This window comes from Pogona vitticeps, chromosome 4 (assembly GCF_051106095.1).
Source record: "Pogona vitticeps strain Pit_001003342236 chromosome 4, PviZW2.1, whole genome shotgun sequence".
NCBI lineage: Eukaryota > Metazoa > Chordata > Lepidosauria > Squamata > Agamidae > Pogona > Pogona vitticeps.
The window spans coordinates 210,185,677-210,199,542 of NC_135786.1; the positions used below are offsets into that span (position 1 = coordinate 210,185,677).

The 13,866-nt window shown below is 40.5% G+C and overlaps 1 protein-coding gene and 1 long non-coding RNA gene across 3 annotated transcripts in view; one reads left to right on the forward strand and one right to left on the reverse strand.

The window, feature by feature from the left end:
- The first annotated feature begins 7,884 nt into the window (after positions 1 to 7,884).
- Positions 7,885 to 13,866, forward strand: part of LOC110090236 (Y+L amino acid transporter 2) — a 29,332-nt gene continuing 23,350 nt past the window's right edge. The window contains exon 1 of one of the 2 annotated variants that reach the window (XM_020813821.3): positions 7,885 to 7,966. The gene's annotated coding sequence lies outside the window, so the exon portion shown is untranslated. Of the gene's footprint in view, positions 7,967 to 11,574; positions 11,711 to 13,866 lie in introns of those variants that run through there. The other variant, XM_020813820.3, reaches the window with a different exon arrangement.
- LOC144589269 (uncharacterized) lies at positions 12,321 to 13,596 on the reverse strand. Its single transcript, XR_013545306.1, has 2 exons — positions 13,372 to 13,596; positions 12,321 to 12,860 (listed from the first exon to the last, which is right to left on the reverse strand). It is a non-coding gene; the product is annotated as an uncharacterized LOC144589269 (long non-coding RNA).

Consider the following 13,866-nt stretch of genomic DNA (forward strand, 5'->3'; position numbering starts at 1 on the left):
TACTTCATCCTATAATTAATATCTTGTTGGGATCGGAGTGTTGGACTTACTGTTGGAACAGTCAGACCTACCTCTCGGGGTTGATGTGAGGGTACAATGGAGAGGAGGAGAGCCATATAAACCATCTGCAACTCTTTAGAGGAATTAATGTTAATCGAAGAGAGGGGGAACATCAAGGACATTAAGGAGAAACAGCCAGAAGATGGGTGTTGTTAACCCACCTACTCCATTTGCAGTCCTGGGGCAGTTTGCCCAGCAGTTCCATGATTTCCATGTACAAGGTTCCAGGTTCAGTATTCAACATCTCTGGTTCAAAAAGAATCAAGTTAACTGAAGGAGAAGACACTGACAAATATTCTGGAGAGCAGCCACAGCACAGCATAGTCTGCTGTGAGGTAGGTGGACAAACAGACTGATATGACAGAAAGCGGCAGAGATGAATGTTTGCAGAATTAATCAGCCTGAACACAACTTCTATCAATAAAGTACTGGAAAATATAATTTATAATGCCTTTTATGATGGGTGATAAACTTTTTATGACTTCACATATCAAAGGCATTAGCTGACTTGCTGAGATAATGGAGGAAACATAAATTTGCATGAGCTCCTGCAATCCATTAAGATTTCTTGTAGAACATTATTTGGAGCAGAAAAGTAAATATTGCCTATGATTAACTGAGTTAAGGCCATTATTATTGCCCTTTTTTCATTTAATGAGGATTTGGCACTAGTATTTGTGTGGCAGGAAGAATTTTGCGGGAAGTTTTTGCTTTAATTTTATTGAGCAAATCTGTTCGTGTCAGTAAATTCTTGGAAATAGTACCGTGCAGCACAAGATGTACACTCACTCAAAATGTCATCAGATATATTAATTGTATTATCTGCAAACATTACTGATCTAACGTTCTAGTCAAAAGTTACCTGTTCAGAAACTTTTGGAGGAACTAGCTGTGTTAGTCTGTGCAATCATATCAGGCAAAATCCAAAGAAACAACAAAAAAGGACAAAACAACACATGGCACCTTAAAGACTATTATATTTTAATGTAAGCTTTCATGGATGCATCTTGTTTTGTTTTCTTTCTTTGGATTTTGCCTGTTCAGAAAGATAGTGTGTGAAGCTTGGGGTTTGAGTACTGTAGGGAAGCCTTCTGGGAACTGCCTTGGTTCCACTGTAGTACCTACTGGTTGAACCTACGGCTACCTTGTTTTAAAAATATATACATATGAGATAGGAGAAACTGACACTGACATAAGTGCTGAGTGGGATGGGCTGTGCGAGAAGCTGTCACCAGTTTAATTTCCACAGAACTCCCAGTAACCTTTCACTCTGAGCCAATGTGGAAAATTTAAATGGCCATGGACCTTCCTTTTGTGCTCCCAAATGGTTTAGAACAGAAGTGGAAAAGCTTTGATTTTGCCCTCTATGCTTTGAGAATTCCCTTGCTTTACCTTTGTTACCAGTCTTTGGGAGGTAAACACAAGCTTCATTTGTCAGTCTGGTTGCTCAAGCAAAGAATTTTGCAGGCATTGCATCCTGGTAGGAAAAAGTTGCAGTGTTTGCATTTCCTTTGACATGTGGTTTGACATTGTTATGCTGGCATATGCTTATTTCTCTCTGCTATTGGTAGGCTTCTGATTGGTTTTTATCCCAATGTTTATTCCAATGTTTAATGGTATATTATAGCAGATTTTTATTTGTTCACATATCTTGTACACTATTCTGTATATGGGTTAGGGATACCTTTAATAAATTATATATAAGATAAATGTAGGAGGAGTTCATACTTCTCCTATCATTTAGCAGAGCTTTGATCTGTATTATGGAGAAATAGGCCATGTGACCTCTTCCCACCAGATATTCTGCTCAAATAGATTTCCACCAAAAGTTTAGCCAACAATCCATCAATATCCTGTATATACAAATGAAGCAGCATGATTAGATCAAATAAGAAGGTGGAGGATCTTTCTGGTTTTCTATGTTAATAATAAACATGTGCCATCAAGTTAATTCTGATTTACAGCAATGCTTTTCAAGGGTTTCTAAGTATAGAGTACACAAAGAGTTGTTGTGGGTTTTTCGGGCTCTTTGGCCATGTTCTGAAGGTTGTTCTTCCTAACGCTTCGCCAGTCTCTGTGGCCGGCATCTTCAGAGGACAGCTGTCCTCTGAAGATGCCGGCCACAGAGACTGCTGAAACGTTAGGAAGAACAACCTTCAGAACATGGCCAAAGAGCCTGAAAAACCCACAACAACCATTAGATCTCGGCCGTGAAAGCCTTCGCGAAAATATTACACAAAGAGTGCTTCTAGGGGCCACAAAGGTAGGCTCTATTTGCAAGAGGCACAGTGGGGAATTGAACTCCCAACCTCTAGATAAATAAGCCACTGAGCTGTGCAGTCAGCTATTTTAGGTCTGCCGATGTTTGTTTGAGCCAATTAAGAGGCTGAATTGGATCATGGAGAGGGGGCCAAGTCAAGATTCAATATCCATGTGATTCCGATCATGTTAGGCGGTTAAGTGCCATCATGAACTTAGGTAGATATTAATTTAGTTTTTAGCAAAAAAGCAGCAGCAGAAGCATCTGTTGTCTCCCGGTTGCCGGCTCAATGAAACGGTCATCAACCTGCTAAAAATGTTGAGCTATTATGAAAGAAAGAATGCAAACATTGATTCTGAAATATACAGTCCAGTATAAATGAATAAAGAGTGGTCGCAAGACCAGATAGGCAAGGTACAAATGAAATAAATAAATAAATGTATGGGCGTGGTCTGATCTGCAGGTTTTCCCATTCATTGTAACATGCAAGGTAGCTTTCACTGTCGATGCATGTCAAAAAGCACTTCAGAGATAGCCATAAGTGGAAAACAATTATTGGAGTAAGAAATATATTCATTATTTTAAAAGTATTTTTAAACCTACTAGATGAGATGGAAATACTAGAATTGTAGCCAGCATCTATTTTCAGTGTATCATGGAATAATGGGAGTGGTTATCATGTGAAACAGAAGCACAAATAGTTGAATATCTTATTGTTATCCATTTGATATATTTTGCACAACAAAAGAGTTCTGTGAAGTAAGCAGATTTAATGATCTCCCATGGTCTTCAAACTCAGACCAAGAGAATTGTGTAAGAGCCATTGTTTGCTAAAAATGTGGGAAATTGAAAGGCGTAGTTCAGTTTCCTCATTGGTTTCTGTTCTCCATTTGGCAAATTTATCCTTTATTCTTACTACAACAACCTCTTGCCCCTCTTGAAATACCATCATAACAGAGTTTAGATTGCTTTTTTTTGTTTTCTTGCACTTGGCAAGTCACAAACATTGCAAGCCTGCTTTTACGTACAATAACATAGCAAGGGGAGCACCCATTTTGACATTTGTAGCTCTTATGACATAAATGTATTACAGGCTTTGGCACAATTAGCACTAACCCACTCTAGAAAGAAGGGTAACTGAATCACTGAATCACTTTCTCTTGCCTCACACTGAAGTATTTGGCCAAAGGACACACTAAAGCATAACCAGAATTAGCACCATCTGTTAGATGGTCAGGTTAGCAGGCTGGTCAGGTTAGCAGCAATACATTCTCAGAAATTTCAGAAAAGAGGCGGACCTTATTTGAATCACTGGGCAGGCCTTTGCAATGTTCAGCATGGTAAGAAAGGCAAGGGTTAAGAAGAGCCCTGGAACACTTTCTAGTAAAAATGGGCAGAATCACATATGTAAATAGACCCAGAATCTGGGTAAAACTAGTTAATCAGACAGCATGGCCAAAAAAACATGTTGTGATAGCCAGACAGATGATAAAATGCACCTTACAGATGCAACAGTTTTTGCCATTTGTGCTAGGGATTGAATTCCACATAGCTAGGTGTGTACATGACACACAAAGAGTTTTCACCAGCCCTGTGCTGCTCCTGGGACTTGAAGATGCTCTACTGTATACTCATGGAGCTGTTGCTGCTGCTGCCACTCTTGTTTTTGCAGGTCCTGCGCTGCTGCTGCCATCAGAACTTGTACAACAAGAAGGCTTATGAGTCACGATGCTAGTACTGTATTCCCCACTGTGCTACATATGGCATAATGGTAGAACAATATTGTGTGAGCTCCAAGCCAGGGAGCCCTGGTGACAGCTGGAAATAAGTTAAGATGGTTGCCACATTTAAAGCCACCGCCATAAACAACTAGCCTTTGCCTCTTCCAGTGCTGCTCAGCTGAGATTTATCTCCCTGCCTGGGGAACCAGGGAAGCATAGCATAGTGATTCCTTAAGATTTCTGCCACCACACTGAGATCTAGCGACCCTAACCATTAGGCTGAGTGAGGTGACTGACACATAGCAACAAGTTTTAGCTGTCATGAAAGAATAGAGAATAATATTTTCAAGGGCAGGAAAGATGCTTAAGTAAGTTGGTTGATTACCTTTGAATGCTATGCTCTTTGGCTGGAATAGTGGGGAGGTGCCGTTTGCTGCTCCTCTTCAGGCAAAATGTATTGGGCCACCCTTGTGTTGCTGCCATTCAATAGGAAGCACTGCAAGCATAAGGTGTTGGGTGCATGATTTCTGTCCCTGCTCAGTATGCTTTGTGGACATATTTTGAAGGGTGAGAAGAGCTTTGTGAAGTTTGAATTCTGGCACACAACACCTAACACTAGCAGGCCCGATTCATGGCATCACTTGGTTTTTCGTCATGCTTGTATCTACTGCAGGCTTAAAATACCAGTTATTGCTGCAATACAGGAGGAATAGAATTTCCTACAACTAGATATAGCTCCAGTTATAAGCCATCTCAAATTATTATTATGCAATCAGTTTCAAGAAGTAAAGATGATATAACTGTTTTCATAGGTATGACTATGTTCTGTGCAATTTTATACCTGAAACTTTGTAGTCCGGTGCTATTTCCTTTATTGAAAACATGTAGAATTAAAAGCTGAAAAACCTTTGAAAACAATGCTAAATCCAGAGAATGTTTCTCAGAATCCTCAGTTTTAAAACCAGGCTTCAAATGTTTCTCTGATATCTTCTGATTTTTTGAATGGAAAACTATATCTGATGTTCATTCACTTCAGATCATTATCTCACGTATTTCAGTGTGATTTTAGTTCATCATAGGGGGAAAAAACTATCGTTTTTCAATATGGCTTGGTTCACGTTGGGTTTTGATGGTCAGGGTCTTTCACTGTGTCTATTACTGCTTTCAGATGATCATACCATTTAATCACCTGCTTTTTATTTCAAATTACAGGGTTAGTACTACGCTAACTGCACTGGACTGCTTGCTCTCTGTGTGCACTTACAATGGATCACATAACATGATCCTGCAAACTCTGCGCTGGTTAATGTTTGTTTCCAGGAACAATTCAGGGTAACATTCTGTAATCCTCACAGAGAAGGATAAAACATTTGAGTCTCCTAGAGTTACATTTTGTAGCATGATCCACATAGAACTGATTTACTATTTCTGTGACATTATCTCCTGAAGACCTCAATTTTTAGCCACTTGTCACTCACAATTTGTTTCTGGTTTTGCTTTTTTTAAAAGCCAGAATCCATCTTGGATGAAAAGTATCCAACTAAAAGATCAATCAATAAATTGCCTATTGGTGGTTTATGTGTGTGCAAGTCATCAGCTGCCTGGACAACTGAATGAGTTGGGTACACAGCTGTGGAGTCTGAGACTGGCACTTTGATTCTCCCACTCAGGAGATGAGTCAGCCTGTGTAGCCTTGGGCAAGTTGCACAATCCTAGAACATTTCCAGGAGACAGGAATGGTAAACCATTATGTACTTCGAAAAACCTAGAAAAGGTCACCATAAGTTAGAACTGATTTGACAGCATACTGTCATGATGATGATGATCATCATCATCATCATCATCATCATTAAATTAAACAACATAACTCACTGTGGCAAACTGCCATTAATTAAAAATCTGTTGATTTAATTATAACAAATTATAATTAAATCTGTTGATTTAATTATAATTTGTTAGTATCAGTTTGCCATGGTGAGTTACACATTTGAAGTTGCACAAGTGTAAATCACCAACAGGATTCTGACCATTACTGTACACTGTGACTAAGTAGTTTTTTTGTCTCAGCCATCATAACATGCTGTGACAATAAAAGGTGTGTGCCATCTTCTGGCAAGCCATCATGCCAAGTAAAAAAAAAGCCACACACTTTTTATTATTGTAGGTTGACCCTGTATAAGAAGGGGGTTGTGATTCTCAGTGGGTGTGGGAAATATTTGTAAATTACATTAAACCTAGCTCCTAAATCTCATCATAACAGCAATGCTAGTCCTACTACAAACCCCCAGTACACTGGAAATTCTACAGGGTGTGAAAATATCTAAGAATTCACTCATCACTGTTGTTTTTTAACCTTGTTGTGAGGACAAGGATTAAAGCACTAATGGCAGAGGTACAGTGTGTCCTGGGGACTACCTCCTCCCAGGCTGGCTAGCCTGCACAGCAAGATCCAATAGAAAGCTTCTTCTCCATTCCTCAGCAATGATGGAGGCAGAGTTGATAAGGACAAGAGATAGGGCCTTCTCGGTGGCCAAAACAGAACTTAGAAATTTCATTTCCCAAAAGAGTCAGCTGGCAGCCTATTTTGATTGCATTTTGTGATATGGTGAAGACCTTCCTGTTGAGACAAGGATTAACTTCTTGAGCTATGTATAACATCACTCCATTATTATTGATCTTCATGTATATCTATATATCTATTGTAATGTTCTCACATGTTATTGAATTTAAATGCAGCCCATTGCACTGTGTGTATATAAACACCAGAAGGTCAGGACATATGTTTTCTTGCCAGTAAATAACAAATACTGTAAATGCATTTCCAGGACAGTGACTCCATGTCTGCTTTGACTCTCGTAAGGCTAGGTTTAAGATAGATGAATATGTTACCTTCTTTCGAAATACAGTTTTTCAAAAATTTCAAGGAGTTTTCCAACCATTCTTTTTATGTGAAGATATGTGGATTTTAGAAAGGTCTTCCTCAAGAATAAATCACATTAGTCTTGTGATTTCCCTAAATATGCATTAGGGAAATGCAGGCAGTTTTCCTAATCCCAACACGGAAACAGTCATGTTCTGTCTCATACTGCCAGTGAAAAAGAGGAGTCTGTCAGGACAAAAGGGTGGGTAGCAACTCAGTTCAACCAATGTGGTTGCATGCTGATTTCAGCAAAACTAGAACTGCTCTTCATTGGTTTAGGTATCTGACTGTGAAGCCAGAGGTTGGAAGCTCAATGCCCCACCGTGCGTCTTTGACAGGAGCTCTATGATCTGTTTAGGGTCCCTTCCTGCTCTGCAGTTCTAAGATGGTTGTTGTTGTTATAAATTTATCAGGAGCTGAGCATTCAAAGCCCACTGCCATGATAGGAAATCTGGCAATTTTGTTTTCTCTTTCAGCTTCAATTTCAAGTTATTTCTGCTAATTTTGTAAAGCTCTTGTTCTTAAAAGGGACAAAAAATGAAGTGGGCAATAACTGAAACCTCTCTCTCTCTTATTCTTCCTGTACCTGGTAAGTGCTGGTATGATTATAAACCCAGCAGCTGGAATTCACGTGGAAGTCACATGGAAGTAGGGGTGAAGTTAAAAATGTTGGAAAAATAACCATGATGCTTGGAAAAAATAACAAGGAGGCAGGGCTTGGCTAGCTTGAGCCATGTCCCCATGGCTGCGCTGTGTCCTGTAAGCTCCTTCTAGCTGCTCTTTGACTTTAGGAATAGAGAATCATTCCTTGACCCCTTTGTTCCTTGTTTTGACTGCCTCATAGTTTTCCAACATTCATTAACTTCTTAAGCTGCTGCTGCTCACAGAACACTTGGCCTAAGTTATTTTCTTGTTCAGTTTCTTGGGCTGTGTTATACCTTGCCTCAGACTAGTCTTTGAATCCATTCAAACCAGGAGGTAAAGACATCTGATCAGCGGGCTTTGGTAAGTTCTTTATTGTTTTACGGAGTGTTGCTACAATTAGTCAGAGAAGAGATTCAAATAGCATTTCTTCTGTGCTGAGATGTTTTATGCACCTGGGAGTGATACGCACCTCAATGAGCACAACAGCGACGGCCACTCTCTGGCAGTGAGAGCTGGTATGGTGGGAATGGTCAGACTGTTGGAGAAGGATTGCAGAGATAAGTCTCCAGGCTGTAGCAGTCCATTAAACTCCCTTCAGAGAGTTGCTGCAAGGACAAAGCGAACAAAGTAGGAATATAGGTAAAGGGCAGGGGAGCATCTTTATCAGGTTTCCCATCCCTGTAGGAGGGGGCACTGTGCCCCTCCATCCATAGGGAATAATGTTGCATAGCTGGGGGATTCTGGGCAGTAATGGATTTTGTCTGGGGAATTCTCATACCTGTAATCCAGAAAGTAACTTTTCTGGCCTCGGAAATCATGCAATGACTGGGAGTGTGGGTGACATGGTTACTGGCACCTGAATATGGCTGCTGTTGGGGCCTTCCAGAATGTTTCATATCCCTTATGGTAGTTATATGAATCACTTCACAAGGAATCCGGTCCTCACAGCTGTTTTCGTCTAGCATCAACGTCTCTCCTGCTGCTTCACAGTTTGCCGTTCTGTGAGTTTGCCATTTGTGCCTGCCATTATAACTTGTTTGGCTAGCTCCTTCCTTTTCCAGCAGGAACCAATATAATCATGTGGGGTGCAGTGCTGTTAGCGTCTATATGAAGCCATTGGCACATTCTGTAAAGTTTCCAAGTTCTACATGCATGGCTTAAGATCAAAGGCTCTTGGGAGATCTCTAAAGAAAGCAATTTTGCACTCAAGAGGCACTTTTGTGGCCCAAACAGATGGTGTCATCATGAGATTTTCGCAGTCACCACATATTGGATGGTGTATTTCATGCATAGGCGAAAAGGTGATGTCGATGAGTGGTAACAGGATAGTAGGGTAGGTGAACTTCCAGGAACACAGCAGGAGTGTCTGATGATGCCATGCTTGCTTGTTGTTTATACACTTGTTTTTGTGCTGTTGATCTTGAACTGATCACTCTGCTATTGAGACCCTAAGGTCCATGAGCCAAATAAGGAAGTCCAAAGCTAAGGAGACTGTACACTATAAGTACACCATTAGAAGAAGAAAACATGTTAGCACTCCATGAACCTTAAACTAAGCCACTGTTTAATTCCTGATGACCAATCACAAAACAAAGCAAGCTAGTTGACAAGCTTTGGGAGCTGAGAAAAAGTTGTGGACAGATGGCTTTTGAGATTTAAGAAGTTATTGCTTCTAATGATGTGCTCTCTGCAGCATCTAGTTCAGCCCTGATTTAGCCGAGCATTAGTCCTGGTGTAGCTGCAGCAAAGAAGGACCTCAGGAGAGGACCTCTCAATAGTTATTCCTCCTCTCAGGAATGCAGAGCAGAGTTTTCTACCAATAATTGGGATTCATCTACAAGAGACAAAATTTCCTCCAAAACTCCAAAGTGTGCTTAATAAGCTGGCCCTGGATTTCCAACATAGTCCAGCCTTTCTGTTCATGCAGTGGTTAGCAACTCATTTAACCCTATTTAGGACCCATTCCACACACACACACACACACACACACACACAGAGAGAGAGAGAGAGAGAGAGAGATGGGTTATGAGTGCTATATTCCAAAAATGTAACTTTTCTGAGGTCTGAGCAACGAGGTCTTGAGGGATGTTCTACTCACATTAAGTTGACAGCGCAGTGCTCGTGTGCCTGCTGAGCAAAACAGCAGGTTCCATTGTGTTAAATAGGACTTCTCCCCAGAAGGTTTATATATGATTACAGTTTAAATCACATTAATTTCTAAGTGTCTTTAGTTCCATATCACAGCTTTGAAATCTGGACATTAACACTCTCAAGCAATCATACTCTGTGATCCCTGACTTATTGTGTCAAGGGACTGCCCAGCTGCTGAACTCTGTCTACAGTCTTGCTACTTTGACTCTGAACCTTTGGCTCATGAATGAATTCTTTTCTGCCAGGTCTTCTGCTCACTTTTAGCTTTAGCCTTGACTCTTCTCATTGCTCTGGAAATGGATTGCTTCAAGTCAGCTTCCTGTGTAAAATACCCCACTGCAAGTGCTTCAAGACTTGAGCACCATAATGGAAAATTCATAATGGAAATTCCATAATAGGAAACTTTGTTTATAGCACAGTACACACATCAGGGTCAAAATTGACTTGATGGCATATGATGATGATGTGTGTACTGTGTGTGTGTATAAACACACACACAAACCCACATATATACACTATATGTGTGTGTAGGTATGTATATATGCATATATATATATGGTTCCCCTTGACAATTTTTGTCCAGTCATGTTCGACTCTAGGGGGCGGTGCTCATCCCCGTTTCCAAGCCACAGAGCCAGCCTTTTGTCCGAAGACAATCTTCCGTGGTCACATGGCCAGTGCGACTTAGACACGGAATGCTGTTACCTTCCCACCGAGGTGGTTCCTATTTATCTACTTGCATTTGCATGCTTTTGAACAGCTAGGTTGGCGGGAGCTGGGACAAGCGACGGGCACCACCACGTCCCTGTATGTATGTATGTATGTATGTATGTATGTATGTATGTATGTATGTATGTATGTATGTATGTATGTATGTATGTATGTATGTATGTATGTATGTATGTATGTATGTAGAGGGACGTGGTGGCGCTGTGGGCTAAACCGCAGAAGCCTGTGCTGCAGGGTCAGAAGACCAAGCAGTCGTAAGATCCAATCCACGCGACGGAGTGGATAGATAGATAGATAGATAGATAGATAGATAGATAGATAGATAGACAGACAGACAGACAGACAGATAGATAGATAGATAGATAGATAGATAGATAGATAGATAGATAGATAGATAGATAGATAGATAGATAGATAGATAGATAGATAGATAGATAGATATGCATACACACACAGTACACTCATCATCCTATCAAGTCAATGTTGACCCTTTTTAGGGTTTTCCAAGTAGAGTGTACTCAGAAGTGGTTTACTATTCCCTTCTTCTGGGGGCCTCCTGGGACTGTGCTGCTAGCCCAAGGCCACCCAGGCTGGCTCAACTCAGCTGGCACAGTGAGGAATCAAACTCCTAACTTCTGGCTCTACAGCCAAGTACCTAAACCACAGGTACTAAGAGACCTACGAAATATAAGGAACCCTGAAAAGGCAGTTTGGCTGTAGCTGTGACAGATGTTTCCAGAATCCAGAAAATCAGACTTGAACTGCAAATTCCTATACCTCCTAACTTGCAGGTCTGTCTAGGGCTGGCACATTTCTAGGAACTGCCACCCAAAAAAAGAGAGTTAAACTTTGCCCAGCTCTGCTTGTTGTTCATTTATAAACTTGAGATACATGGGGGAAAGGAGTTTGCTTTATGTGTTGCTGGTGCTGATCTCAGTTCTTCCCCTGTATAGGACACAAATAGCAGCAGCAACTCTCTCTCTCTCTCTCTCTCTCTGTGTGTGTGTGTGTGTGTGTGTGTGTGTGTGTGTGTGTGTGTGTGTGTTTGTGTGAGTGAGAGAGAGAGAGAGACAGAGAGAGAGAGAGAAGAACCATTCATGTTCATATCACTTACCATTCCTCACAAGGCAGCTGCTCGCTTACTTCAAGCCTGAGATCACTGCTCCATTTCTGAACATACAGCAGCTTTTTCAGTAAACGAAATAAGACATCGATGATAAATGGGTATGTAAACCTTCATACTTCTGGGTTTGTTCAGTATTTGTTTGTTGGGGCAGAAAACAACAATATTCTCAAACAGAGGTGCATTAGAGATTAATCATCTGATGTGTAGATATAGTCACAGCCACAAACACAACAACAAAAACAGTTAGGAGCATTGATCCAGAAGAGCAAAACAAAATTCAAAATCCACTGGCGGGCAAGACTTTTATTAGGATCAACTACAGTTCCACAACCATAGAATGCTGAAATAGTGTGGGTGTTTTTAAATTCTTCCGAGCAAAAGACTTCAGGTTAGGTGGTAAAAGGTGGGGGGAGGGGGGGAAGCACAGAAATTCAAAAACAACATACAGTCAAATTTATGTTCTCCCATGCTTTCCTTGTTTTTTTTTTACCACTAATGAGAACTTCTAGAAAACTCAAAAGCTTACACACTGCTGGAGTTGGTTCTAATAAAAGTATTGCCCATCTGTGGATTTTGGATTTTGAAATGTAGAACATGTACCAATTTATTTAAAACAAAGCCAGCATAGGTATCTTTTGAATATTATAGCCAAGCAGAAAATGCAGAAGACTTAATTTTTCTACCATTTTTAGGGAGAAATGTCCTCCCTTTTATAGAGGATGATAAATATAAATTAGCATATAATATTAGTAGATAGCATGGAGGGGGGCTATCTCAGTGCAACACTTTCATGATGGTGAGTTTCAAGGCTTGTTTTTGTACACATTCCTTATTCCCTGTTTTACAATGTGTTTGGGTAACAAACACACCTCTTACAGCTTGTGCCTTGACATGCTCAGTAGCTGTATTTGGTATTTTAATACAAATGAGTAAGCACAACGGAATTTCCTGTTAATGCCATGTCTTATATTTAATATAACAGTCTTCACCAAATCTTGACCTGCTATGTAAACCAGTCAGAGCATGCTTTTTTAACAGAATACATTGGTCTATTGTACTCTCTTCTGATTTCCGGATCATGTTGATTATTCACCTCTTTTCATTAAGTGACCGTTGTAAGCTACCTCACGTGTGTTACCTCAGATGAACTTCTCATGAGAAGTAGTGCCAATTTCTCAGAAGCTCACAGGGAGAGAGAGCTGAGGCAGCCAACAAATATTTCTGGCTTTACTGCCCTGGATTCACCACCTGTTTAAATCAAATAAGAAGTTTGATTCAGATGAACCCCTGGCTTCCTTGATACCTATAGGCTCACTTCAAATGTAGCCAGATTTGGGGGTGGGGGTGAAAGAGGATATATTGGGGAGGAGAAGGGATGCCATGGGCTGGATGAGAGGACACAGAAATTCCCCAGTCCCAGAGTAAAAAAGAAGGCAGGATTTAGTGTCCGAATGAGGTAACAAAATTTGTAAATTGTTGCCATGGTATGCCATTTGGGATTCACTCCAAGAGTTCCTTGAGGTTTCGGAAGGGTCATCCTGACCCAATATATTTTTCACCCTTCTGAGACATCAAAACAGTTGTCACATGTTTATGTTAGTAGCCATGGTCTAAGATTCCATTTCCCTTAGTGAAAAGGAGGAGAGTGGCATGTCATACTGTATTTATGCAAGGTTAGACCTTGCTACTTGACTACTTTGGGTGCTCTCCAAGAAACATGAGCAAATACAGTCACCCTGTCAACAATCCAGTTACTCACTTGATTCCATCTTCTTTGGCTTGTCAAGTTAGTGATCCTTGACTGCTTTTGTTGAAGGATCTGAGTGCAAATTTGATTATGTAAGATAGTCAGTGGATTCCTTTTGGCATCAGGATGACTATCAATAGAGAGAGCTCAGCAAAATCAGAGATGACAACAATTGAACTCTATTAGAGCACATTAGGGAGTAGGCACCATTTATTCCAGTGTTCAAACTTGCAGACACTACAAAAGAGAGAAGGGAAAGCATCAAAACAACTTGATCCACCATGAGTTCAGCTGTAACAATAAAAGAATGAGAGAGGTTCTGATCTGCAAATGTTCTGATAACCACATTCTTCTTTGGAATTACCTACCCACACACCCTTACCTAAAGTCCAATACATGCTATGATAAATGCCCATAGCACTTGAATATCTGGACTTCTTCCTTCCACTGAAGGGCACAGATTCATGCATGTAACTGTTCTGGTCATTAAAATGAAGGAGGTGAAAG